The 26,028-nt window shown below is 38.8% G+C and overlaps 1 long non-coding RNA gene and 1 pseudogene across 3 annotated transcripts in view; one reads left to right on the top strand and one right to left on the bottom strand.

The window, feature by feature from the left end:
- LOC116563750 overlaps nucleotides 1-26,028 on the top strand; it is a 46,790-nt gene that overhangs the window by 408 nt on the left and 20,354 nt on the right. The window contains exons 2-3 of one of the 3 annotated variants that reach the window (XR_004274551.1): nucleotides 11,045-12,143; nucleotides 22,341-22,477. This is a non-coding gene — a long non-coding RNA (uncharacterized LOC116563750). Of the gene's footprint in view, nucleotides 1-10,180; nucleotides 12,144-22,340; nucleotides 22,478-26,028 lie in introns of those variants that run through there. The other 2 variants (XR_004274550.1, XR_004274552.1) reach the window with 2 other exon arrangements.
- LOC116563749 lies at nucleotides 22,537-23,247 on the bottom strand (annotated as a pseudogene).

Raw genomic sequence — 26,028 nt, 5'->3', positions numbered from 1 at the left:
ATTTTTTTTGAGACGGAGTCTTGTTTTTTCGCCAGCCTGGAGTGCAGTGGCAGAATCTTGGCTCACTGCAACCTCCGTCTCCCGGATTCAAGCGATTCCCCCGCCTCGGCCTCCTGAGTAGATGGGACTACAGGCGCGCGCCACCAGGCCCGGCTAATTTTTTGTGTTTTAGTAGAGACGGGGTTTCACCATGGCCAGGATGGTCTCTATCTTGTGACCTCAGCATCCGCCCGCCTCGGCCTCCCAAAGTGCTGGGATTACAGGCGTGAGCCACAGCGCCCGGCTCCACCAATATCTCTTAAGTGTTTTTCCTTATTTCAATTAATGCATGCTAACAAAATTCTTACATCAGCCAAAACTTGTAAAATGGAGCCCCTAATATAGTGTGCCCCATCACCCTACCTACAAGACTGTCATACAGGTTTTGTTTTTGTTTTTCATAGAGAACAGGTTGCGCCCTGTTGCCTAGGCTGGTCTCAAACTCCTGGGCTCAAGCAATCTGCCCACCTCCGCCTCTCAAAGTGCTGAGACTACAGGCATGAGCCCCTGCCCCTCGCCTAGAGCAGAGTTTTTGAGAGCGGTAAGATTTCTGCAAATCTTCTCTTATCTGCAAATCTCAGATGCAGGTACAATTATTCCAGGAATCAGAGACTAGGTACTAATAATAGTAGTATAGTCAAAGCACATTCAGAGATTGAAGCCTTTGGACAACAACAGCAAAAAACAACTGACATAGGAAAATACAACTGTACTGGGAAATAAGGTGAATTAGGGAAAAATTATTTTATTCTATTCAGTAATGCAGCCATTTATTTTTTCAACAAATATTTCTTAAGTATTTGAGGATCTACTACGTACAGGTACTGTGCTAGGTGTTAGTACATTTATGAGTAACTCAGAAAAAGTCCTTTTCTACTATGTAAACACTAAAAAAGTAACTCAAATCAGGGATGGTAGCGAGAGTGATTCTTATCAGTCACTGATAGACCAATTAATCTTTGGTAACGAGAGGTACTTTAGTTCGCAACTGCTACCCAGAACATAGAATTTAATGTTTTTGGGAGACAGCTGGTATTTCCAGATTACGTGTCTCAACTTCAATTCAATTGCTTCCCACTATTTAAATTAAAATGAAGTGTTAACTCTTTTATGTTATTAGAAAGCTGCAAACCTGTATGACAGTCTTGTAGGTAGGGTGATGGGGCACACTATATTAGGGGCTCCATTTTACAAGTTTTGGCTGATGTAAGAATTTTGTTAGCATGCATTAATTGAAATAAGGAAAAACACTTAAAAGAGATATTGGTGGAGCCGGGCGCTGTGGCTCACGCCTGTAATCCCAGCACTTTGGGAGGCCGAGGCAGGCGGATGCTGAGGTCACAAGATAGAGACCATCCTGGCCATGGTGAAACCCCGTCTCTACTAAAACACAAAAAATTGGCTGGGTGTGGTGGTGTGCACCTGTGGTCCTAGCTACTCAAGAGGCTAAGGTGGGAGGATCGCTTGAGCCTGGGAGATTGAAGCTGCAGTGAACCAAGATCATGCCACTGCATTCCAACCTAGACGACTGCGGGAGACGCTGTCTCAAAAAAATAAAAATAAAATAATAAGACTTGGCCGGGCGCGGTGGCTCACGCCTGTAATCCCAGCACTTTGGGAGGCCGAAGCGGGTGGATGACAAAGTCAAGAGATCAAGACCATCCTGGTCAACATGGTGAAACCCTGTCTATACTAAAAATACAAAAAATTAGCTGGGCATGGTGGCGCGTGCCTGTAATCCCAGCTACTCAGGAGGCTGAGGCAGGAGAATTGCCTGAACCCAGGAGGTGGAGGTTGCGGTGAGTGGAGACCGCGCCATTGCACTCCAGCCTGGGTAACAAGAGTGAAACTCCGTCTCAAAAATAAAAAAAATAATAAGACTCAGCTCAACCACCTTCTTCTCTATTAAGTCATCTCTAATCTCCCAGACAGGATCTCAAGTTCTTCTAAACTTCAATAGTACTTTATTCCCACCCACTCATAGTATAGTTACTGTTTTTTGTTTTATGCAATTTGTATACATGCCCTTGCTCCTTTACAAGAAAATTCATTAACTCCATAAGGGCAGAAACTGTTTATAATTGACCTTTATATTCTCCACAGGATTATACATTTAGCATGTTATATATTGTATATGATAAACATTTTTGAAGTAGTATCAATTTTAATTTAGATAGAATAAATAGCTTTAATTCCAGTCTATTGCCTAACTCTCCACTAGACCATACTATATTAGTGTTGTTTTAAAACTCTTTCAGCAGTGAGTAAGAAACAGTTTGTTATTAAATAGTCTTAATTCGTACCTAAGAAATGTGATGAAATGTGATAAAATGTTACACTATAATTTGCATATATTGATATTTATAGTTCTACAATATTTTCATTCCATGGGCCCAAGGCTATTTAATGAATAGTCAAGGCATAAAACTATGTCCCAATGAAATATTGCCACAGGAAATGACTGATAGCAAAGTTGCCAATAATGGTTCTATAAACACAATCTGATCTCTATCTCAGAAATTGTTTCTATTCCAACTCTGTTGCAAAATCTTTTTATTTTTTGTAGTTGACATAGTTGTTAAGAACACTATAAGCTGCATATGTATCTATATGCAGATAGATATATGTGAGTAGAAAAATATAACCTTGAAGATCTTGATTGAACTTCATCCTGAATTCTGTTTATCCACTTGTTCAGGAGTTATAAAACATTGGTTATTGGCCAGTATAAAATATTATGCATTATTCTAGGCATTACTCAGAACTAAGTTTGATGCAGCATACCACAACTGAACTTAATGCTACTTTAAAGTTGAGAATGTTCTAACACATGAATTCACAATTTTAATCATATTTTGTGTCACAACAGAAACTAATAAGGCAGTCATGGCCATGTGACACTATTTAAGGACCTTAATAATGTATATTCCACTTTATGTACATTACACATCAATAAAAAGTTGGTAAAAATGTAATTCTAAAGAGACAGGGCCCACAAAACTTATATTATGCATAATATAATTAAGGTAATGACAAGATATGAACATAAACTATACTTTGTAAAATATTTTTTAACAATTTGTATCTTATTCTCCCACTTATCTCAATTTTTATATCTTTCTAATCCATAGATTCCCATGAAAATTAGGGGATGGGAATCATTTTTCAGTGTTTCTACTTGTTTCTCAGTGACTTGGAAATCATTTTGACGCCCCATGAATTAACAGCTATGTGTTGGCGCTGTCACAAAACATATAACAACTATGGGATAACAGAGCTCCAGTAAGGCAGGGAGCCAAACTAGGGATGGAGTAGCACTGACTCGATCTGGGAGAAAGGGGAAAAAAGCAGGGCAAGTTGAGGCAGAGGGCTGCGTTTAACAGTAATAGAAGGGAAATGTTTAGGTATGTTATGGTTGTTAGCAGGTCAATTTAGAGTGCATTTCTGCCTTGCTGGTGTTCAGTCTTCTGTCTCCTGGACTCAAAGGATTCTCGTGCCTTAGCCTCCTAAGTAGCTGGGATTACAGGCGTGAGCCACTATGCCAAACTAATTTTTGTATTTTTAGTAGAGATAGGGTTTCCATGTTGGCCAGGCTGGTCTTGAACTCCTGGCTTCAAGTGATCTGTCCGCCTCAGCCTCCCAAAGTGCTGGGATTACAGGTGTGAGTCCAGGAGACAGAGTTTGCAGTGAGCCAGGATGGTGCCACTGCTCTGTAGCCTGGGTGACAGAGCAACACTCTGTCTCAGAATACAAACAAAAACAAAGTAGGAAAACAGAGACTTTTGTTAAATGCACATGTATTTTCTGATGTTTTAGAAATGTATGCTTTAGAATATTCACTGATATTCCAAATTCTCTTATATTAATATATTTGGGATATATAGAGTAACTTGCTCAAGCTCATCAAAATAAGTAAAGAGGAATTCAAATCCCATCTGTCTGATTCCATAGACACTACACTCCATATTTCCTTGAATAGAAAAGAGACTAGACAGATGATGTAATAATGCTTGAATCTTTGTTGTTATAAATTATTTAGTTGGTCACCTTTCAAAAAAGAGTTTAACAATTATGAGCTTTTGTGAAATGCAGCTGAATATTGGGAAGCTGCCTGTAACATTTAAATGCTTCTCAGTACAGTCCAACTCAAGGGTGTTAGAACTAAATCCTATATTCCCATTTAATGATAAATCTATTCATATTAAACAACAATGCAAAAGTGCATCCTGAAATGTTGTCTGGTTTTAAACGTAGGACAAGCTACAATTGAATACATTAAAGACAGAATATACCCATCCCCTTACAACCAAAGAAGCATGTAGATAAGCCTATTTCAAAAGTAAATAGGAGGTGAGAAAAGGGAAAGTGTAGGCTGCCTTTCCTATATGACCTCATTGGACTTCAGGGTAACAAATCACTTCATGAAAGAAAGTTGCACTGTTTCCAAGTTGTCAATCTAATAAATGAAGAAAAATTGATACAATGTCGCCATTTGGAAATAATGGATCTAAGCAAAAATCAGCAGTGGCTTCTAACATCACAGAAACAGACAACCTGACATACAGCCTCTGATCAAGTATACACCACCACCTATTATTTTATTCATGTTAGAGTTCTTAGAAAAATAAAACCTGTGTCTGACCAACCTCAAGATTTGATTACCAATTTCCAGGAATTATAGAAAACAAAGAAGCATGTTAAATAACATCATAGGGGTGCAATCAACAAAATCCAGACTGTCGGAAGCTACAGCACAAAGGTCCCAGTTTGTTCGACATATTTACCAATTGTAGTGAATTGACTTTATTTGGAATCTGATCTGAACAAACATCTGTTTAGAAAAAATTATAAGCCAATCAGGGAGATTTGAACACTGACTAGATATTTGATACTGAAGAATTATTGTAATTATAGATGTGATTTTAAAAAAAATAGCTCTTTATCTTTTAGAGGTAAATATTGAAATATAGATGATATAAAGCCAGGGATTATTTTCAAAGTAATTGCAAAGGAAGGAGACTGAGGATATGGAAGGATGAGGATGAGTTTTGAGCTGATAAGTGTTGAAATTGGGTGATGGCTACATGGGGGATTGTTAGACTAGTATCTCTGTTTCTGTACATGTTTGAAATTTTCCAGAATATATTTTTTAAATCTTACCATGAATCAGATTTTTATAATAAATCCTGGCAACTGTTTAAAGCACTACAACTTTGAGGGCAGCCAAATGCAGAGATGGTAAGAGAATATTAAAATCTATGGCCAAGAACTATAATTCCAATCCACACCTGAGGTTGTATAATGGAAATAACTGGAAATCAGAACTAATTTAAATCCTAACTTTATCAGTCATATACCCCAAAGCCACTGATCATGGAAATGAACTCTTGCTCACCTTTGCTAATTCCGGACCATTATTCCCCCTTTCTAAAAATCTGCAGCTCTTTTGAAATATGTGATATTAAATGATACCCCTGCTTTTTGCTGTTTATAGTCATCTGCTTTTTGTAGTTATCCACTAACTTCCCTCCATTCATTCTAATGTATCCGTTATTATTTCCTTTTCTTCACCATTTTTCTTGTCGTCCTCTTGGTGATTTAATTATTCACAAAAAGGGTCCATCCAATACCCTAGTCTCTTATTTTCTTGAACTTATTTTCTCTAATAATCTTAACCTCCACCCACCTCAGCCACACAGTCCTAGAGTCTTACATTAGACTTTGTCATAACCAATAACTACAACCTCTCAAAATATCACTGTCTATTTTCTAGCTTACTTCCTCTGGCAGTCAGACTCCATTAATGCTTTGATTCCACTAACCTGTAGTCTCTATCAGTCCCCTTCTGTCCTTTCCTCCCTGCTTTCTCTGTTGAGATTGCATGGTCCTTGTAGAATAACTTGCTTGCATATATCATCATGCTCTGTTGTCCCTCTTAATATAATTCTTTGTTTTATCCTTTTTTGGAGAGATGGGGTCTTGCTATATAGCCCAAATCGGTCTCAAACTCCGAGCCTCAAGCGATCATCCCTCTTTTCCCTCCCAAAGTGTTGGAATTATAGGCATGAGCCACTGCACCCAGTGTATTGTCTCTTTCCCATTGTCCTGCTCACTTGGCAAAACCTCAACCCTGGTTAAAACTGATTTTCCTTCATACTCTGCATCGGTATTTGAAAGGCTTAATGTGGCTGGAGAAAATCACGTCACAAACAGTCCCCAGGTGTTGCTAGATAACTCTACCAAATATCCCTGGTCCATTCACTCTCCTCTCAACTTTCTGACACCACCACCCTCTCCTCACTCTCAGTTAGCACTTTTCTTGTTACACTGAGATCACAAACAGAAGAGAGTTTCCTCATCCTTCTACCACCAGCTCTACCAGCCCTTTTTATCTATACTCTGATACTCTGCCACGTCCCCGCTGCCCTGTTACAATAGGGCTGCCCCTGCCCCTAACCAAGGCCAAATATCTGGCCTCCTCTACACTCTCCTCACCCCTCTTTTCTCACAGCCATCCATTCACGCTGGCTTCCTCCGTGCTCACTAAACACACTCCTACCTCAAGGCCCTTGCATCTGCTGTTTCCTTTGTCTGAAATGATTTCTTCATGACCTACTCCCTTCCTCTATTCAGGTCTCACTTCAAATCTTACCTCCTCAGAGAGACCTTCCCTGACTCCCACATCATCTAAAGTAATACCCTTGACATTTCCTATCTACCTCATTTTGCTTTATTTTTCTTTATTATGCTTATTACTATTTAAAATTATATTGGATGTCCATTTATTTGTGATATTACCACTTTCTAAATGCCAGAACCTCACTTTGCAGAATAGTTCTGTCAGGCATAGGTGTCCCATACATGTTTGTTGAATGACGGTGTGATTTTTGTGCCCAAGAGCAAGTTAATATATATTTCCATTTTCTCCATGGTAAAATTGGTTTGCCATTGTTTCACAGGGTATTGTTAAGAGAATTAAAAGAAGCAACAGTTTTAAACCTTGAAAACATTATGTTCCAGCCACGTCTGGTGGTTCACACCTGTAATCCCAGCATTTTTCGAGGCCAAGGCACATGAAGTTTGAGACCAGCCTTGACAACATAGTGAGATCCTGTCTCTTTAAAAAATACAAAGAATTAGTTAGAGGTAATGGCCTGCCTCTGTAGTCCCAGCTACTTGGGAGGCTGAGGTGGAAGAATCATTTGAGTCCCAGTGGTTGAGGCTGCAGTAGGCCTAGATGGTGCCACTGCACTCCAGCCTGGATAACAGAGTAAGACCCTGTCTCAAAAAAATAAAAAAACAAAAACAACATTACACTAAGTGAAAGAGGCCAGACACAAAAGATCACATAGCATGATTCCATTTATATGAACTGTCCAGATAGGCACATCCATAGAGGCAGACAGTAGATTAGTAGCTGCCTGAGCTTGGGGGAAGAAGGATATCAGTGATTTCTAAAGGACATGAGGTTTCTTCCTAGCGTGATAAAAATGCTTTGGAATTACATTGTGATAATGATTGTACAAACTTGTCAATATACTAGACTTTAAAATGGTGAATTTTTAAAAAATAATAATAAAATTTTTAAAAATGGTGAAATTTATAGCATGCAAATTTTATCTCAATTTTTAAAAAGAGAACTATTTTCTTGCCTTATTATTATTTTGAGATAGAGTCTTGCTCTCTGGCCCAGGCTGGAGTGCAGTGGCATGACAGCTCATTGAAACCTCTACCTCCTGGGTTCAAGTGATTCTCCTGCCTCAGCCTCCAGAGTAGCTGGGACTACAGGCACACACCACCATACCCGGCTAATTTCTTTGTATTTTTAGTAGGGACGGGGTTTTACTATGTTGGCCAAGCTGGTCTTGAACTCCTTGCCTTTTTATCATTCTTTATCTTTCCAAGTACTATTCATGGAAAATCTTAATCAAAAAAAAGTGTTTTATTGGAACTTTTAAGAGAGGATTAGAGATACAAATAGCTTGAAAGCTACTTCCTTCGGTAATTGTCAGAAATACTGTCACATTTCCAAATGCCAGTTTTCAATAACACCTTCAATTCTATAGAGTTTTCATTCAGTATCCTCGGTGGGTTGTTTCTAGAATCCCACTCAGATAACGAAATTCACAGATGCTCAAGTCCCTTATATAAAATGGCATAACATTGGCATAAAACCTAGGCACATCCTCCTGTCTACTGTAAATCATCTCCAGATTACTTACATTACCTAATATAATGCCTACATATCACTTCATTCAAGTGGATTCAACACAGCACTCAGTGCATGGCAAATTTGAGTTTTGCTTTTTGGAACTATGTGGAATTTTTTTTCCAAAATATTTTAAATCTGAGGTTGGTTGAATTCATGGATGCAGACCCCACAGATTTGGAGAACCAACTATCTATTCAACAGATAAATAAAAATGTCTTCTTAAAGTTTACTTTTCTCTATCAACTACCAAAAAATTCAAATGCAGACTTACAAAATTAAACAAGTCTTCTGGCCCCCTCAATCTCTCACTTCCACCAAGAAAACAAAAACATTTTTCAGCATTTAGAAATAACAGCCTACTTTCATTTCCTGCTGGAAACTCATGGTTCTTTCATGCAAACAAAACTAAAGAACATTACCCTTGTAAGCAAAAAACTACCTGGAAAAACCATAATTACACTGAAAAAGTAAATACATCTTTTAGCCTTTTGTATTCTTTTACTGGATAATTTTCTCTAAGATAGAAGGTAAGAAGCTATATATTATGTAATCTTTTAGAAATAGCAGAAAACCAATTAAGGGGAGAAATACAAACCAAAAACTACCCGATAACTAACTTTCCTGATTGAAATTATCTTCCGACTGTTCAATTATATGTAAAGAGGGAACTGTGGGTGCACATTTATTACCTTTCTGGTGCCTCATTTTCTTTTTTTTTTGAGACGGAGTTTCGCTCTTGTTACCCAGGCTGGAGTGCAATGGCGCGATCTCGGCTCACCGCAACCTCCGCCTCCTGGGTTCAGGCAATTCTCCTGCCTCAGCCTCCTGAGTAGCTAGGACTACAGGCACGTGCCACCATGCCCAGCTGAATTTTTGTATTTTTAATAGAGACGGGGTTTCACCATGTTGACCTGGATGGTCTCGATCTCTTGACCTCGTGATCCACCCGCCTCGGCCTCCCAAAGTGCTGGGATTACAGGCTTGACCCACCGCGCCCGGCTTCTGGTGCCTCATTTTCATAAGCGCACATACAACTATTAATGACTCTATGATTTTACTGTAGAAAAACTCAATTTTATCTCAGTTGCTATTGTAACTTGTGGTGCATGTATGGAATTATGGCACACACAAGAAAATGAGACATAGTATATACAAGGCCAGATATGTCCATTCAGTGTAGAAATGATACATTCCAAGAAACATATTTCAAGTAGATTCTTTTTTTCTTTCAAGAATGAAGTATGGTATATTCTTCCAAAACAAGAAAGTTTTTAAAGTAACATGTTTTCAAAAGGTTATCAAAGCAGTGAAAGATTTTGATTTTTTTATATTTGAGATAAATACTGATAAATCACATCAGGAATTTAGAATAGTTTCTTTGCTCTGAAGAGTTCTCCCTCCAATTACTCATCAGAAATTCTTTTCTGCATTATTATACTTTCCATGAAGGCTGAGATTGTGTGTTATTCTTTGAATCCATAGGACCCAGCACTGCTCGCTTCTGCCTATCTTTTAAAGCCTGGACATTTAGTCTCAAATTACGTTTCTGTCACCTTCTTAGCATTTTGCTAAACAAGTCATCTAAGAGTTAACAAAGTTATTTCACACACTAGTACTGAATCCAAGATGAAGAATAGAACTATCTATTTTGTCATCAGAATAGACAAAATCACCATCTCTGACTCATTCAAGATGAAGCATAGCCAGGTGCAGTGGCTCATGCCTGTAATCCCAGCACTTTGGGAGGCTGAGGCAGAAGAATAACTTGAGTCCAGGAGTTTAAGGCCAGCCTGGACGACATAACGAGACTCTGTCTCTACACAAAATTAAAAAAAAAAAAATTAGCCAGGCATTGTGGTGTGCACCTGCAGTCGCAGCTACTTGGGAGACTGAGGCTGGAGGATCACTTGAGCCCAGGTGTTGGAGGTTGCACTGGCACCACTGCACTCCAGCCTGGGCAACAGAGCGAGACTTTTTCTCAGGAAAAAAAAGAAATAAACATGATCATTTTCCAAGAGAAGAGCAGCTTGAAAGCTAAGTTTCATTGGATAGTCACTGTCAGAAATGCTTTCACATGCTATATTCTAGTTTTTTGATAGAGTCCTCAAGTCTACATATTAAACAAATAAATACAGTGGCTTCTTAATTAAGAGACAAGAGGAGCCTACTGAGTCATCAGCAACACTCTGATGGTCACTGAAGAGGTCAGTACCCTATAGAATCTCAGTAATTGCTCTGAAAAAAAAGAACTGACAATTCATGGAAAGACCACTTGATTTTATACATCTACAATAGGGTTTCAAACTCAATGCCTATAGGGGCCAGGCAGGTCCTGCCAATGAGTGGTCAAGTCTGGACATAACAACCAGAAGACTTAGTAAAAAAGAACAAGTACTTTCTCGGCTGAAAGGATGGAGAACTATAAAGAATCGTTTCCTCACCCTTTTCCCATGTTTCTTTCTTCCACCCTTTGGCTGAGGAAGTGAGTTTCACATTTTAAAATATACTGCATAGGCTAACTCTGGGTGGGTCAACCAAACACATGCTGCTTGCCAGTTTTTGACATCTGATCTTCAGGGAACAACACACAAAAATTGTTTCCAGAAGAAAGGAATGCGTAGTATCATAATTTAAAATAATCTACCATTAACCTCATGACCCAAAGGGTTAACATCTATGGTCACGATAAGACGTCCCTCTCTTGCCTTATTTTTCATCATTATAATCTCAGTAGAAGCCTCAAGTTTGCACAGAATTTTATGAGTAGTAAACTGTTTTTACTTTACCTCTTAGTCTGATTCTCACCAAAAACCTTTAGGAGTAAATAAGCAGAACAGAGATGACCATAACCACATTCAGATAAGATAGCCGAGACCCAGAAAGGGCAAGCTATTTAATCATGCTGATTCAGGCTTGAGGAGGATGCAACCCCAGTTTCCCAAGCTTCTAGTACAAATCTCATTTTTAAAAGCATGTTTTATTTAATGAAAGTGATGCTTTCTTTAAAATCGTAGATAACATTAAAACATAGAAAGCAGAAATAAACAAAAAGAAAAATCTTGTGTAACCACTCCCAGAGCCACAATTATTAATACGTAATTCAGTTTTCAACTTCACATGAAGAGTAGTTGCTGGGAAACTGTGTTTTCCAATATTTCAACCTCATAAGTGTACTAAAATAATATTCTGGTAATATAGAACAATTATCTTAGAGCATGATGTTTTATTGTAAACAGTATTGGTACTTGCTAGTATATTGGATCTAACATGTCCGAAGAAGAAAAAAGTTAAAAACTTATTTTACAGTGAGAACATCAAATGACACAGTAGGAATGTCATTTCTACCAGGATCTCTGTGAAATTACATTGGTGGTAAATGCTTTTCTTTAAATGCAGGAGAGATTCACCAACCTGAAAATATTTTTTTCCACCGTCAGCAACCTCATAATTTCATGCCCAAAGACTGTTCAAATAAAAAGGGAACAAATCTCCTAACAGAGTTCAATGCCTAAGTCAAGACTGCCCCAAAGCATGAGGTTTTATGTCTCTGTTTACCCTAGAAGTAAATGAAATAAATGCATATTTAATACATGAATCACATTTATATTTGGTTCACATATTATAGACAAGGAGAAACAAGAGAATTCTTTCTCAGATAAAATTTCTTAATAAAAGGTACACCCACAAGTCTGGTTACTTCTCCCCAGAATGCAGTCATAGCAAATACAATATAAAATAAGTGAAAAGCCAAAAAAGCAAACCAGGGTTTTGGATGATCTGGTTCTGGGTTTCAAGTGTTACATTTCTAATTGTAAATGTGAACAGAATGCACAAAGCACCACACCTATTTGGGGATTCTGAAAAGTGAATAGTAGCAGGTGGATTGCAGAAGGTCAGAGTTCAACGGATTACCAAAATGATGACGAGTTTACATTTTTTTTCTTTTTCTTTCAGTATCTCTTAACCTGAATGTAATGCAGCCTTAAACCTGGAAGTGGGCACTGAGACCCAAAAAGGAAGGGCTCCAGGAGAAACCCTCTAGGTTTCTCTTATAGAGCTGGATAGGAACTCCTAATGCTCAGAGAAAATACAGAAGTCCTTGGGGTTTTTTCTTTTCTCTGGTCTGTTGGGTTCCAACTCTCAAGCAGTCTTGTAGGGGTGATGGTGGAGACCACAATAGGAGCCTGCAGGAGCCAACCCTCTAAGAGAAAGGAACCTTTCTGAATGGTGGAACCATGGCCCCAAGAGAGTGGGGCAAGCCCCTGTTTCCTTTTTTTCTCTCTCTCCATCCTTCTGCTACTTGGCCTTGAATGTAAGCACAGTTACAGAAGTGTGCAGCAGAGACAGGTAACTAAAGCATCAGCTTGGTAGCCAACGAACAAAAACAGGGAATACCAGGGGACTAGAAAGAACTATAGAAACTGGGGAGATGGTTTATGAACTCCTGGGCTCACCGATGAGCCCTGCATACATGATTCTGATTCTAATCAGCACACAAAGACTCTGAAATCCAAACTAACAAACATGCCACCATCCAGGGCCCAAAATGGCCACCAGATGACCCATATGTGGGACAAATCTGAATAGCACAACAGAGTCTTAAAAAGCTGAGTTGACATTAGCACCACAGCTCACAGAAAGTGGGCTGAAACTTGCAGCCTTAACCTAACCAGGTCAATTGTCTGCTGAAAAAAAAAAAGAAAAAACATTCACTATGGAATTTAAATATGACCCAGAGTTTCAGAATATAATATTCAATATGTCCAAGAGACAATCCAAAATTACTTGGAGGTAGTCAGGCATGGTGGCTCATGCCTGTAATCCCAGCACTTTGGAAGACTTAGTGGGAGGATCACTTGAGGTCAGGAGTTCAAGACCAGCCTGGGCACCATAGCAAGGCCCTATCTCTGCAAATAATTTTAAAATTACTTGGAGTACAAAGAACCAGGAAAATCTTAACTTGCCTGGGAAATGATAACAGACACCAGTACAAACATAACACAGATGTTGGTATTATCTGACAAAGACTTTTAAACAGCTATTATATAAGTGCTTTACCAAACACTTATGAACACTCTTAAAACAAGTGGAAGATAGAAAGTCTCAGGAAAAAAAAAAAAAAAGGAGACATAAAGAAGAACCAAATGGAAATTTTAGAATTAAAAAATACAATGGCAAAAAAGAAAAAAACACCTTTACTCAATAGGCTCAAAAGAAAGAGATGACAGAGGAAAGAATCAATGAACTTAAAGATATGTCAGTAGAAGTTTTCCAGTCTGGGCCAGGCACAGCAGCTCACACCTGTAATTCCAGCACTTTGGAAGGCTGAAGTGGGAGGCTTATTTAAGCTCTGGAGCTTGAGACCATCCTGGGCAACATAGTGAGGACTTGTGTCTACAAAAAGAGAGAGAAAGAAAGAAAAAGGGAGGGAGAGAGGGAAGGAAAAGACAAGAAAGAAGAAATAAAGAAAAAAAGAAAAAGAAAAGAAAATTAGCTAGACATGGTGGCACATGCCTATAGTCACAGCTACTTGGGAGGCTGAAATGGGAGGAGTGCTTGATCTCAGGGGTTTTCCAGCCTGGCAACAGAGTGAGACCCTGTCTCAGGAAAAAAAGAGAGAGAGAGGAAGAAAGAGAGAGAAACAGAAAAAGAAAACTTTCAATCTGAACAATAGAGGAAAAAATACCTTTTAAAAAACGAATGCAGCCTCAGGGGCCTGTGAGTTAATAACAAATAGTCTAACTTTCCCAGACTGGACAACATGACAAAGCCTTGTCTCTAGAAAAAAATGCAAAAATTTGCTGGATGTGGTGTTGTGTGTTTGTAGTCCCAGGTGCTCAGGAGACAGGAAATCACTTGAGCCTGGGAGGTTAATGCTACAATGAGCTTTGATCATACCACTGCACTCCAGCCTGAGTGACAGAGTAAGACCCTGTCTCAAAAAAAAAAAAAAGCTAACTTTTATGTAATTAGAGTTCCAAAAGAAAAACAGTATGGTGCTGAAAAAACATTTAAAGACATAATGACTGAAAACTTCACAAGTTTAGCAAAAGATGTAAACATAGAGATTTTAAAAATTCAGTGAACTCTGAACAAGATAAAGCCAAAGAAATCCATGCCCAGAAATTATAATCAACTTACTAAAATCTAAAGACAAAAATAACCTTAAGAGCAGCTGGAGAAAAATGATGCATACCTATAAGAGGGACAGTGATTTCAGTGACTGCAGATTTGAGCCGTGGAGATCAGAAAAAAAATGTTGCAAGAAAAGAGCTGGAAACTCAGAATTATATACCCACCTAGCACAGGAATAAAGTGAAATAAAAATATTCTCAGAAGAAGGAAAACTATGATAATTCATTGCCAGCAGATCAGCTCTAAAAAATTGTTAAGTACTTCAGATAAAAGAGAAATGACACTAGAAATAAATTTGATTGGAGTGTTCAACCCACTCAAATTTAATAAAATTATTGATACGTTTCAGCCAGGCATGGTGGCTCACACCTGTAATCCAAGTACTTTGGGAGGCTGAGGTGACTGGATCTCTTGAGGCCAGGAGTTTGAGACCAGCCTGGGCAACATGGTGAAACTTTGTCTCTACAAAAACTTAGCTGGGCATTGTGGTGTCCGCCTGTTGCTCCAGTTACTCAGGAGGCTGAGGTGGGAGGATCACTTGAGCCCAGGAGGCAGAGGCTGCAGTGAGCTATGATCATGCCACTGTACTCCAGCCAGGGCAGCAGAGCAAGATCCTGTCTCAAAAAAAAAAAAAAATTATTGTTATGTTTGGATTTAGGTCTATTCTTTTATTATTTGTTTTCCGCCTGTTCTCTCTGTTACTGTTTCACATTTTCTCTATTCTTTGGGGTTTTAAAATATTTTTTCATATTCCATTTTGATTTATGGCAATTTGGACTCTATCTCTTAGTATAGTATTTTTTTAAATTAGTTGGCCTGGGGATTAATATACACACTTAACTTTTCACAGTCCACTTAAAATCAATATTTTACTGCTTCAAGTGGAATTTAGAAACCTCCCAACATACAGACCTTCTTACCCTCCCCACTCTATAATAGTCTTATCTTTCTCTTATATCTAGGTATGTGTTGAAACCACATCAGAGAATGTTAAAGTTTGCTTTCTTTCTTTCTTTTTTTTTTTTTTAAGTGGAGTTTCTTATTGCCCAGGATGGAGTGCAATGGTGTGATCTTGGCTCATGCAACCTCCACCTCCTGGGTTTAACTAATTCTCCTGCCTCAGCCTCCTGAGTAGCTGGAATTACAGGTGCCTGCCATCATGCCCAGCTAATATTTGTATTTTTAGCAGAGATGGGGTTTCACCATGTTGGGCAGTCAGGTTTCAAACTCCTGACTTCTGATGATCCATACACCTCGGCCTCCCAAAGTGCTGGAATTACAGGCCTGAGCCACTGGGCCTAGTCTCAAAAGTTTTGCTTTCAACCATCAAATATACTTTGAAGAACTTAAAAGGTAAATACTAGTCTACTATGTTTATCTGAATATTTCCTACTTCCATTCCCCTCCTTCATTTTTTCAATGAAATTATTTGGTAGAATGAAAGTGCATGTTTTTCTTCTTAACAAGACTGACCTGGTTACCCACTGCTGAGAGTCTAATCTGCCATTAGCCTAGTCCACACTGAGTCTACTACAGCAACCTTCTTATGGGGGAGCCCAGCACCTTGGTAGCAAGTTGATGGTGCTGGATCTCTTCCAACATGGAGGGAATTTGTTCTCCGTGGACTAGAAACATATTCATAATATAAATTTGCATTTCCTTCCTACAACACATCTGCCAGTGCCATCATCCATGGACTTTGCAGAATGCATTATTCTCTGACATGACTTTGATTCTGTATAAGGAGTTCAATAAAAGACAGGTAGCATAGGATATGTGCTCTAATTTCATGGTCTTAACACTTATCCCATCACTCAGAAGCAGATAACCTGCTAGAATTGGTGGAATGTAGCTGGGTGCAGTGGTATGCAACTATGGTCCCAGCTACTCAGGAGGCTGAGGATGGAGGATTGCTTAAGCTTGGGAGGCAGAGGCTACAGTGAGCCAAAATCGTGCCACTGCACTCCAGCCTAGGTGACAGCGTGCCACCCTGTCTCAGAGAGAGAGAAAGAAAGAGAGAAAGAGAGTTGAATGACCTCCTGAAGGCTTAGTTTGGTGCCAACTGGGAGACAACCTCCTGTAAAAGGATGATGTTTTATTTTACAAAATGTAGTACATACTTTGTATCAGCAACCAATATAGGATATTGTTTATATGGTAGCAACAATATAGGAGTCCCAGAATTAAAGTGTGGCATCACGGAGTAGAAGTTTCTTCTCACTATTATGTCTCAACTGTCTCACAGAACTTGCGATTCCTGTCCCTGAAACTTTGTGCTCTGTTGGCTTAGAGGCCTTAATCCCCATGAAAGGAATGCACCCATCAAGGGACACAAAAATGTCTCATTCAATTGTAATTTGAAACTATAACCTGGTAATTTTGGGCTCCTCATGCCATTGAACTAACATAAGAGAGGTGAATCAGTCAGCCATTGCTGCAGTAATAACTGAATAATAAAAACAACCACAAAATATCAGAGGCATATAACAATGAATATTTACTTTTTGCTGATGGGTCTGCAGATCAGTTGGGGCAGCTCTGCTATCAGACTACAGGTCAGCTTGGCTACACATGCCTCATTCTGCCGTCTGGCTGAAGTGGCTACCTGTGGCATGCCTCTAAAGTCTTAGGCTTGGAACTGGTACGTCATTTCTGCTGTATGTCATTGGCCAAAGAAAGCCTCAAGACCAAGGCCAAGGATACATATATTCAACTTTTCTAATCCCTGGGCTTTGAATTTCTAACTAGTTCCTATGGGCTGGTTTTAGTTTTTCTCAAACCTACCTGATACTTCATACTACCTGGCATTCTATTTCTTTGGATAGCTGCAGACTGGGGTCCCTCCCTAATCTCTTCCCATATAGAATCTAGTGATGCAAAACTAATATTTCTGGAGATCCAACTCTGTGCCAAGGACTAAATCATATATCATCTCATTTATCCTCATAACTCTGAGAAATAGGACTTGCTATCTCAACTTCACATATGAGAAACCTAAGGCTCAGGGAGGGAGAGTAACTCATCCAGGGTCACAGAACTGGTAACTGACTTTTAGAATTCACGTGAAAAAAAAAATCTGATTTGAAAGCTAAAGCTTTCCTTCTATATCTTATTCATTCCCAAAATACCCAGCTCTTTAACCCCCCAACTTTAGCCACAGGCTTATCCCTTTGTTTACTGAATCTTGAGTTCTAGCTGTTGTCTTCGGAAAATCTGATCAGGTCATTTCATAGCCTTAGGAAAAATGCTCACTGAGTAGTCAAACAAAGACTTTTGATTAAAGGGTTCCACAAAGATTTGGTGAAGGAGGCAGGACCCAACTGTTGGCTGGTAGAGATGAGTGGGAAGGCATCCACCCTTGTGGAACAGCATGAACAAAGGCAGAGAAATGGGAAAGAACACGGTGTGCTTGGGAATAACAAGGAATCTGCTTCAACATGAACGTGGGGTCAACTTCTAGGTAAGATTTGAAAGAGGGAGAAGAGGTTTAACATCCCATTTAGGGAAATGACTGCAGTGAGGTGGTGTGTGAAAGAGGAGTGAGTGCTTTTTCCCCAAATGGAAATCACAATGAAGTAAGTAGCAGTTATTGCCAAGACCTGTCAAGGCTGAAGGAAAGCAAAGATTTCATTACATATCATTACGTTAACAAATGAATAATCCAAACTATAAACTAATTCTCCGTGTAAACATTCCAGAACTACTGCTGGAGAAACACAGAGTATTTGGTGTGCTAAAGAAAATGTGTGAATGAGGTCAATTACAGGCCAAGACAGAAAGGCAAAAAGGGATCAGGAAGATGAGTTATAACTGGAAAGCTTATCAATGGAAGAGCCGGCCAGAAATCTCCCTTTGGGAAGGCATGGAGAAGATAGCCATCAACATAAGCAAGAAATGTAAAGGCTGAAATTGAACTCATAATTTAATGAAAGGTTTTTTTAGAAACTCACAATGGATTTCTGTCCAAACACAGAGATTCTAGTAATATAACATTCCATCTTGTTAATGTAATTTTTATACATGGAAATGGACACTTTCACCGTAAATGATCTCCCTGTACCCTTTAGAGAGGCAGTGATTTCTGAATAAATAAAAATAAGAATCACCAATGATTTCTGATTACCTATAGTGAGAGAAAAGGAAGGAGGAAATGATACTGTTCTGTGTCCTTTGAAAGACAAGCAATGGGTCAAAGTTGCTCACTTGGTTCATTTAATGTGTCCTCAGAGCATGATAAATCCATTTAGAAAACATGGGCTTGATTTCATTGGCATAGTGAAATGTTCTAAAGCTTTGGACTTTAGGGGCTGTCATTTAACTTTTGAATAGTGACAAATTTTCAGTGCAGAAAACTTCTCAAGTTAGTTATCATATCTATTTCCATTCTAAATTCTAAATGAGGAGCTTCTTCCTAAGTTTTATCAATTTACCATACTTTTTATTTCTTTCTCTTTTTAGAAATAGGGTCTTGCTCTGTCACCCAGGCTGGAGTTCAGTGGTGTGATCTTGGCTCACTGCAACCTTAACCTTGGCCTCAAGCAATCCTCTTATCTCAGCCTCATCAGTAGGAAGGCTACAGTTGTGTGTCACCATGTGTGGCTAATTTCTTTTCCTTTTTTTGAGATGGAGTCTCTCTCTGTCACCCAGGCTGGAGTGCAGTGGTGTGATCTTGGCTCACTGCAACCTCCACCTCCCGGGTTCAAGCAATTGTCCTGCCTCAGCTTTCCAAGTAGCTGGGACTACAGGCATGTGCCACCATGCTGGGCTAATTTTTGTATTTTTAGTAGAAACAGGGTTTCACTGTATTGGCCAGGCTGGTCTTGAACTCCTGACTTGTGATCCACCTGCCTCAGCCTCCCAAAGTGCTGGTATTATAGGCGTGAGCCACCATGCCCAGCTTTTCCTATTTTTTGTAACATGAGGTCTCACTATATTGCCCAGGGTGGTCTCAAACTTCTGGCTCAAGTGATCCTCCTGCCTTGGTCTTCCAAAGTGCTGGGATTATAGGTGTGAGCCACCACACGCAGCCGTGCGTTTTCATATCTCCACATTTTCTCATGTGACGCACTTGATCCTGAACATTTCTCCCCTTCACACCCCCAACTCTCTGCTTCTTAAGCCCTTCAGGGTCTTATTGCTTATAGAATTCATTCCAAAATCCCTTCCTCAGCCTACAAGAGCTGCATGATGTGGCTTTTACCTGCCTTTATATCTTCACTGTCTTAGTCTGTTCCAGCTGCTAGAACAAGATACCGTAAACTGGTGGCATATAAACAACAGAAATTTATTTATTACAGTTCTGGAGGCCAGGCAGTCCAATATCAAGGTGGCAGTAGATTTGGTGTCTGGTGAAGGCCCACTTTCTGGTTCATAGATGGCACCTGCTGACTGTATCCTCACATGGTAGGTGGGACAAGAGACCTACCTCTCTTGGGCCTCCTTTGTAAGGGCACTAATCCTATTCAAAGGTCTCAGATCTTAATACCATCATTCTGGGAGTTAGGATTTCAACATATGGTGGGGCCCAGTGGACACAAATATTCAGATTATAGCGTTCACATCATACCACTCTCCCCAAAACAAAAAGGTGACCTCCCACTATGCTGGTCGCCTTTTTGTTTCCCAAACCTGCCAAAGCATTTCCTGCTCAGGGACTTTGCACGAGAGTTCCTCTTTGCAGAGAATTCAAGGCTCTTGTTCAGCCTTCAGCTCTCAGCTTAAATGTCCTTGTAACAAAGAGTTCCTGGTCATAACATATATAACAAACTGTAATTATCTTCTTTGTTGATATATTTTACTTATTTACTGTCTGTCTCTCCCACTAGGATGTAAAACTCCACGGGGGCAGGAACCAAGCACAGATACAACCCAACTTATTCTTCAAGTGTTAGCTCAAATATTGTTCTTTGTATACTCAGGGCCTAGCACATAGTCAATAGCTGATGAATGAATGAATGAATGAATGGAAAAGGAGTGAGGCAAAAGGCAGTGGCCTTAAAACAGACATATAAATCAGACTGAGGTTGTACAAAAAAAGTATTTCTGAAACTGAGATACTCCACAAAATCCATGGTGTCAATAATATAATATCATTTATAGACTTTATAGTTATTTGTTGTAGGTTAAATAAACAGGGTGTCCATTTGATACTGACGGGATAGGTGAGGTCCTGAAACGCTGGTGGGACCTCAACCCTGGCCAGTGTCCAGGCTTTTGACAACATGGTAAGAAGGAATTCAATGATGAGTCAGAAAGTAGTGAAAGTATGAACATTTACTGCAAAGCAAAAAATACACACTTAAGAAAGGTGAGTTGCAGGCATACATGTGAGAGTCATGTGCAAGGGGTTTTGAGGGGGCTACCTTTAGGGTTTTCTTTAAGGGATGGAATATTCATGAAGATTCCTAGAAAAAGGTAGAGATTTCTCAGAACTGTTGTGTCAACCATTATTATACCAAATACAGGTGTCCCTGGAACTGTCATGGCGCTGGTGGGTGATTTAGCATGTTAGTAGGCATATAATAAAGTCCTAAGTGAAACTTAGGTCAAATCTAGCACCATGTTGGGTCCAGCCGGGTCTTAGCCAGCTTGATCTACATTCTGGTTTTTGGGATCTTGTAAGCCCCTAGCTTCTGCAGGTATTTCAACAGTTTCCTTTTGCTAGTCATGTGAAACTGCTGTGAAACTGCTGCCTGGAATTTTCTATTCTCCTGCAGCCACCCTGTATTATTTCTGTCTCGCATTAGTTCAGGTTGCTACAAAATAAATTGCCTCAATATTGTTCATTTAATATTAAAATTGTGGCAATATTTTAAATTGGAAAAGCTGGCAGTTCTTGCCACCTTCATATCAAAGAGCTAATGCTGGGAGCAAATAAAGTTGAAAAGTTCTTCAGACTTAAATATATGCTATGAAGTAATATCTTCAAAATGACTGTCCTTACAAAAAAAAAAGGAAGGATAAAATAAGTCATGTTTAACACTGTATACTTAACTATTGTCTACCACCATGTAGCTAGTTCTATTAAACTATACCTCTTAAGAAAAGAGTACTTTGGCATATATATTAAGTGCTAAATATGCTTTAAATAACTGGTATTTATAAATGTGATTTAAATAATTGGTATATATAACTTCTATTTTGCTTTACAGAATGCTAACATTGATAAATTAATGAAATACACATTAAGGAAGATAATGGTTTTTTAAATTTATTTCAAGGCACATTTAATTTAATATCAAGAGTGCAATACAAAAGGCCCAAATACAATGAAGGAACACATTCCCCCATTAACACCAACGACAATGCTCTTTTAAACATGTGCCTGTTAAATGGAAGGGGGATTTCATAAAATTCACTAAAAAAATAATGCAGTGAGTCTCATCACAGCTAATATCCTTATACAATCTAGCTGTGAAATGAATGTTTATAACGCTTCAAACAGTTTAAACCTGAAGTTTGATACCACACCTTCATGTTTGTACAGTCCTCAGTAAGATTATCTACAGTTTTTGCAGCCATTCAAAGAACAAACCATTGAATAAAACCACATTGATTTAAGGCTCAAGCAAGTAATATAGATCCCCAAGCTAAATGGTTAAATATATGCACTGCTTATATGGACATCTATCATTTGATTCTCTCATAACTATTGAAAGTTGGTTTTCAGCAAATAAAACCTTTAAAGGCAAAATTCACCTCATTTGAGTTTTGGCCCAGAAGTTCAACAACAATCGTGAAGTCCACAGTCTTATTGGCAAAACCGATACACAGTGTCTCTAAGTCACTGTGCTCAAGGTTAAGAGTGATGCATATTCCATTTTTACATTTTACGGGAATTTTACATGTTCAATTCATGACAAAATCTCTAGGTTTTCATTCCTTCAAACTGTCTGAAGACACAGTGTGCCACAGACTTAAGACTTCTGTTTCTCCCTCTATTTTCTTTAAACAGAAACATTTCCCAAGTGTCTACATGTTCTTGAAAGGGAGTTTTTCGGAGGTGGCCACTCTTCGGAATAGACCATCGCCATCAGGCGTCTGAAGCAAGGGGAAGGGGAAGAGAAAAAGCCGAAACACAAGGTTCATCTGGTAAGTTTTACATTAACTATTACAAGCTGGACAGTGTAAGAATGTGGCTTTTTTTTTTCTTTGGCTCAAAAAGTCTGAGTCTTGGTGTGGAAACCAGTACTTGGCTGTCCCACCACAGCTTTCTCATAGTGGGACTGTCAGGGAAGTCTTGACTGGGGAGTATGATTTGTTTACCTATCAGGTATAAACTTCCAGGCACTCAGTTCATTTTGGGCTTGTTCCAGTTTGTCTTTAGTCTGTTCCAGCTCACCTTTCATTTTTAGGAAAAACAAGTTGATCGCTGGGTCTGCAATTGCTGATCTCAGTTGGGCAACGCTCGGCTGCTGGACTTGCTTGAGGTACTGGATTTGAGTAGTACACTCTTGCATCTCTTGTTCCTTGGTTGGTGGTTGCATTTTAAGGTTGTTTTTCCTGCGTGCAGACTCCTGCTGCTGTTGCTTTAGTTTTTCTTCAGACTCTCTTAGGCCAGTTACGTCATTAGAGTTAAGATCCCTGTACTTGTCCTCCAGAGCTTGCTTGTACATATGCTTCATATTGTTTCCATCTTAGAATTAACTCATCTCTTAGCATAACTTTGAAGTCTGTTTCACTCAGTCGAACCTTTTTGGGAAGAGGTTCTTCGTTGGTCATCTTGAATCCTCTCCTGACCCTGACGGAAGCCGCGCCGGCACCACTAGTCGGGGAGGCCGAGGCTGCACTGCTCACCCCGCCGCCCGGGCGCCCTCGGCCGCCGCGCAGCCGGACCACTCTGCCGCCGGCTCCGCCAGGCTCCTAGTCCAGGAAGATGTTTTAATAATAGTTTGTATCATTCCTGATAACAAGCTTTGACTTGCTACTGTAGAACAGAATGACCAGTTGTTATTCTTCCCCACTTCAAAAGAAGAATGCTATTCTGATAAGGATTTTTGTTATTATTAAGTGCTAACTGCCTGAGATATTTTAAATATTTACATTATTTGGTGAGTGGAAGTTACCCTTCATAATAGTAATTTACATTTAAATAGCTCTTTTCATTTTTTACCCAATCTGTCCCAATTTTTAGGAATAAAACAGCAAATCTTAGCTAGGAATTTACTTTTCAACTGTGAATGTCAAAGATCACAACACTAATTTTAAGGAGGCTGTTTTTTTTAACTTTTATAAATTGAAAACAGTTTTCTCAACTATCAAGAAAAAACTAAAAATTGAAATCTGTTTTTTAATGAAAGCATTAAGATCATAAATCATGGCAGGCAAAGGGGAAAAGTCATCTCAAATGGGTAAAGCACAATCCTCCAAGAACAGACAATTGAGCTCAGCCTAAAGGGCATATCTTCAAAGTGCACGTGTTGGTTTGTTATTTTAGAACTGCTCTTGAGAGCTGGGGTTATATAGAAAATGCCTTGTTTCCATAGTTTGCTATAAATAAAATGTAAACCATTACATCGTCTCTTAAGAGAGTTTTATAGAAATACCAGGCATAGCTTCAAGTACAGCAATTTATACAAGTACCTCTCTAAATATAAGTCTTGGAATTGTTGCTAAGCCAGGTAATAAGGGACATTACCACTTTTGCTAAGGCATATTTGTGTGACAGATTAGACACTGTTTAGGCACCTATTTACAGGTCAAAGCCTGCAGACCTTGAAAGGAGAAAGCTGGGAGTTCACCCAGGCTGGCCTCCAGCTCCAAGGCAGCTGTGTAATCCCACTGAACCTGTTTGGCAGCTCATGCAGCAACTGCTGCAGCTTGCAGATAAGACCCTCTTGGAAAGCCTGATAGCCCTTGTCAATAATGAAACTTCAAGAGCAACTGGAATTTTCTAAAACATCAAAACACATTCTCTGATTTGTGCTGATACCCAGTCATTATAGCCAATTGAGTAAGATTTTTGTTAAGGAAAGACAGAAGACAATTCTTTGCTTCTTTAAAACTGTCATATGTAAATCTCAAATCTTATCTTGATCATAAGCAACCATTGTTTGCTTATCTGTTGCATCATTGAAGCAAAACAAGTCATAGTAGCCATAAAAACAAAACTAACATTGGATTTCCACAGCTCTTTCAGCAGTGGGTTGGAAAGTGCTATTAAAACATAGTTGTTTCATAATTTCCCTATTGGATAGGCATTGCAAGATCCCATCTGTCACATTAGCATGAATTTTATTGCCTCTAGAAAGGCAAAATTGGTTTAGGTCAAAGGGCAAATGAGTGCCCTACCTACAACCCATAACAAAGTGAGGCTTTTAGCCAGAGGAAAAATGAAGCTGTTTAGCCCTCTGGATTCAGGGCTCCATACTAAAGTGTCTCAGTCAGGGAATATGGAATGTTCCTGAAATTATGCTGGGTCTATCCTTTTTGCTTTTCAAAAACCTGGTCACTGAATACAGAATATATTTATTAAAGCTAGAAACCAAGAAGCCTCTGATTGTGAAATAAAAGAAAAATTACTGGAACAAAATACTCAAAAAGACCATGAAGATGTTTTAGTCAGAGAAAGAAGAAAAAGACTGCGTGGGCCGACAATGACAAGGGGCTGGAATGTAGAAGCCCAGAGGAGTCAGAAAAGAGAAAAATGTGACGTATGTGTTTGGTGAAGCTGTATGAAACAGTGCCCTATCTCTCTGTGTCTAATCAGTCACAGTTGATTCTCATAGAGCTTTCACTGTTGTCTTTTCCCTCTAATACCACTTTACCAGGTGAAAGGTAGAGTTCCTTTCACAGTTATGACTTAGCTTTTCTTTTGTAAACAGCTTTTCATTTGTTTAAAAGAAGTTGCACGTACATATGAAAGGACTCACAAGGAAATAATGAAAAACATTGTAAATTCTGTGTTGAGGCTGTAGAGAGCCAAACTGCTCTAAAAATAATTTTGTTATAGTAAGCTGATAACCACAAAGTTCAGTCAGATTTAAAGAAGCAGAATGAGGGAATAAACTGTGAAATGGCAGGTCTCAGAATATGAGGTTGTGGGCCATTGAAGAAAAAAATTAAAGGATTTCATAAAAAATATGAAAAGAAAATAAACCTTTTAACAAATTTTGTTCTTTTGAATCACAGTGAAAAGTTTCTCTCTCAATAACAAAATCTTAGTCAAATATAGCTGAGGTTTGCTACATTTTATTACCTAAGTGGCAAACTGGAAAGAAAAATTTAAAAGTACTTAAATATTTTATTGTTTTAAATCAAGTTTAAATAAATGAAGAGATGATTCAATGTTGCCTAAGTATTTTCATGACATTTCAAGTTTCTTTCTAAATTAAAATCTAATTTAACAAGAAAGTTACTGGGGATTTTCATTCACTTATTTATTTTCCCCATAATGAAAATGGCTTTAGTTTTTCTGACAACATAAGTAATGAACTTTTTTTAATTAAAAAAAAAAAAAAAAAAGTTATAGACAGAAGGAAAGTAAAACTGTCCTGAAACCTCATCATGCTGTAATAACCACTGTTAATATTTTGGCAACCATCCTTTCATGCATCACACATCTCCGTATACAAATTTATATAAAGAGAATAACATACATGCTATTCTTATAGCGCTTAATTTTTTTTTTTTTTTTTTTTTTT

Source organism: Sapajus apella, unplaced genomic scaffold (assembly GCF_009761245.1).
Source record: "Sapajus apella isolate SASKATOON/1434 unplaced genomic scaffold, GSC_monkey_1.0 scaffold36, whole genome shotgun sequence".
NCBI lineage: Eukaryota > Metazoa > Chordata > Mammalia > Primates > Cebidae > Sapajus > Sapajus apella.
This window is presented reverse-complemented; position numbering and strand designations above follow the sequence as displayed.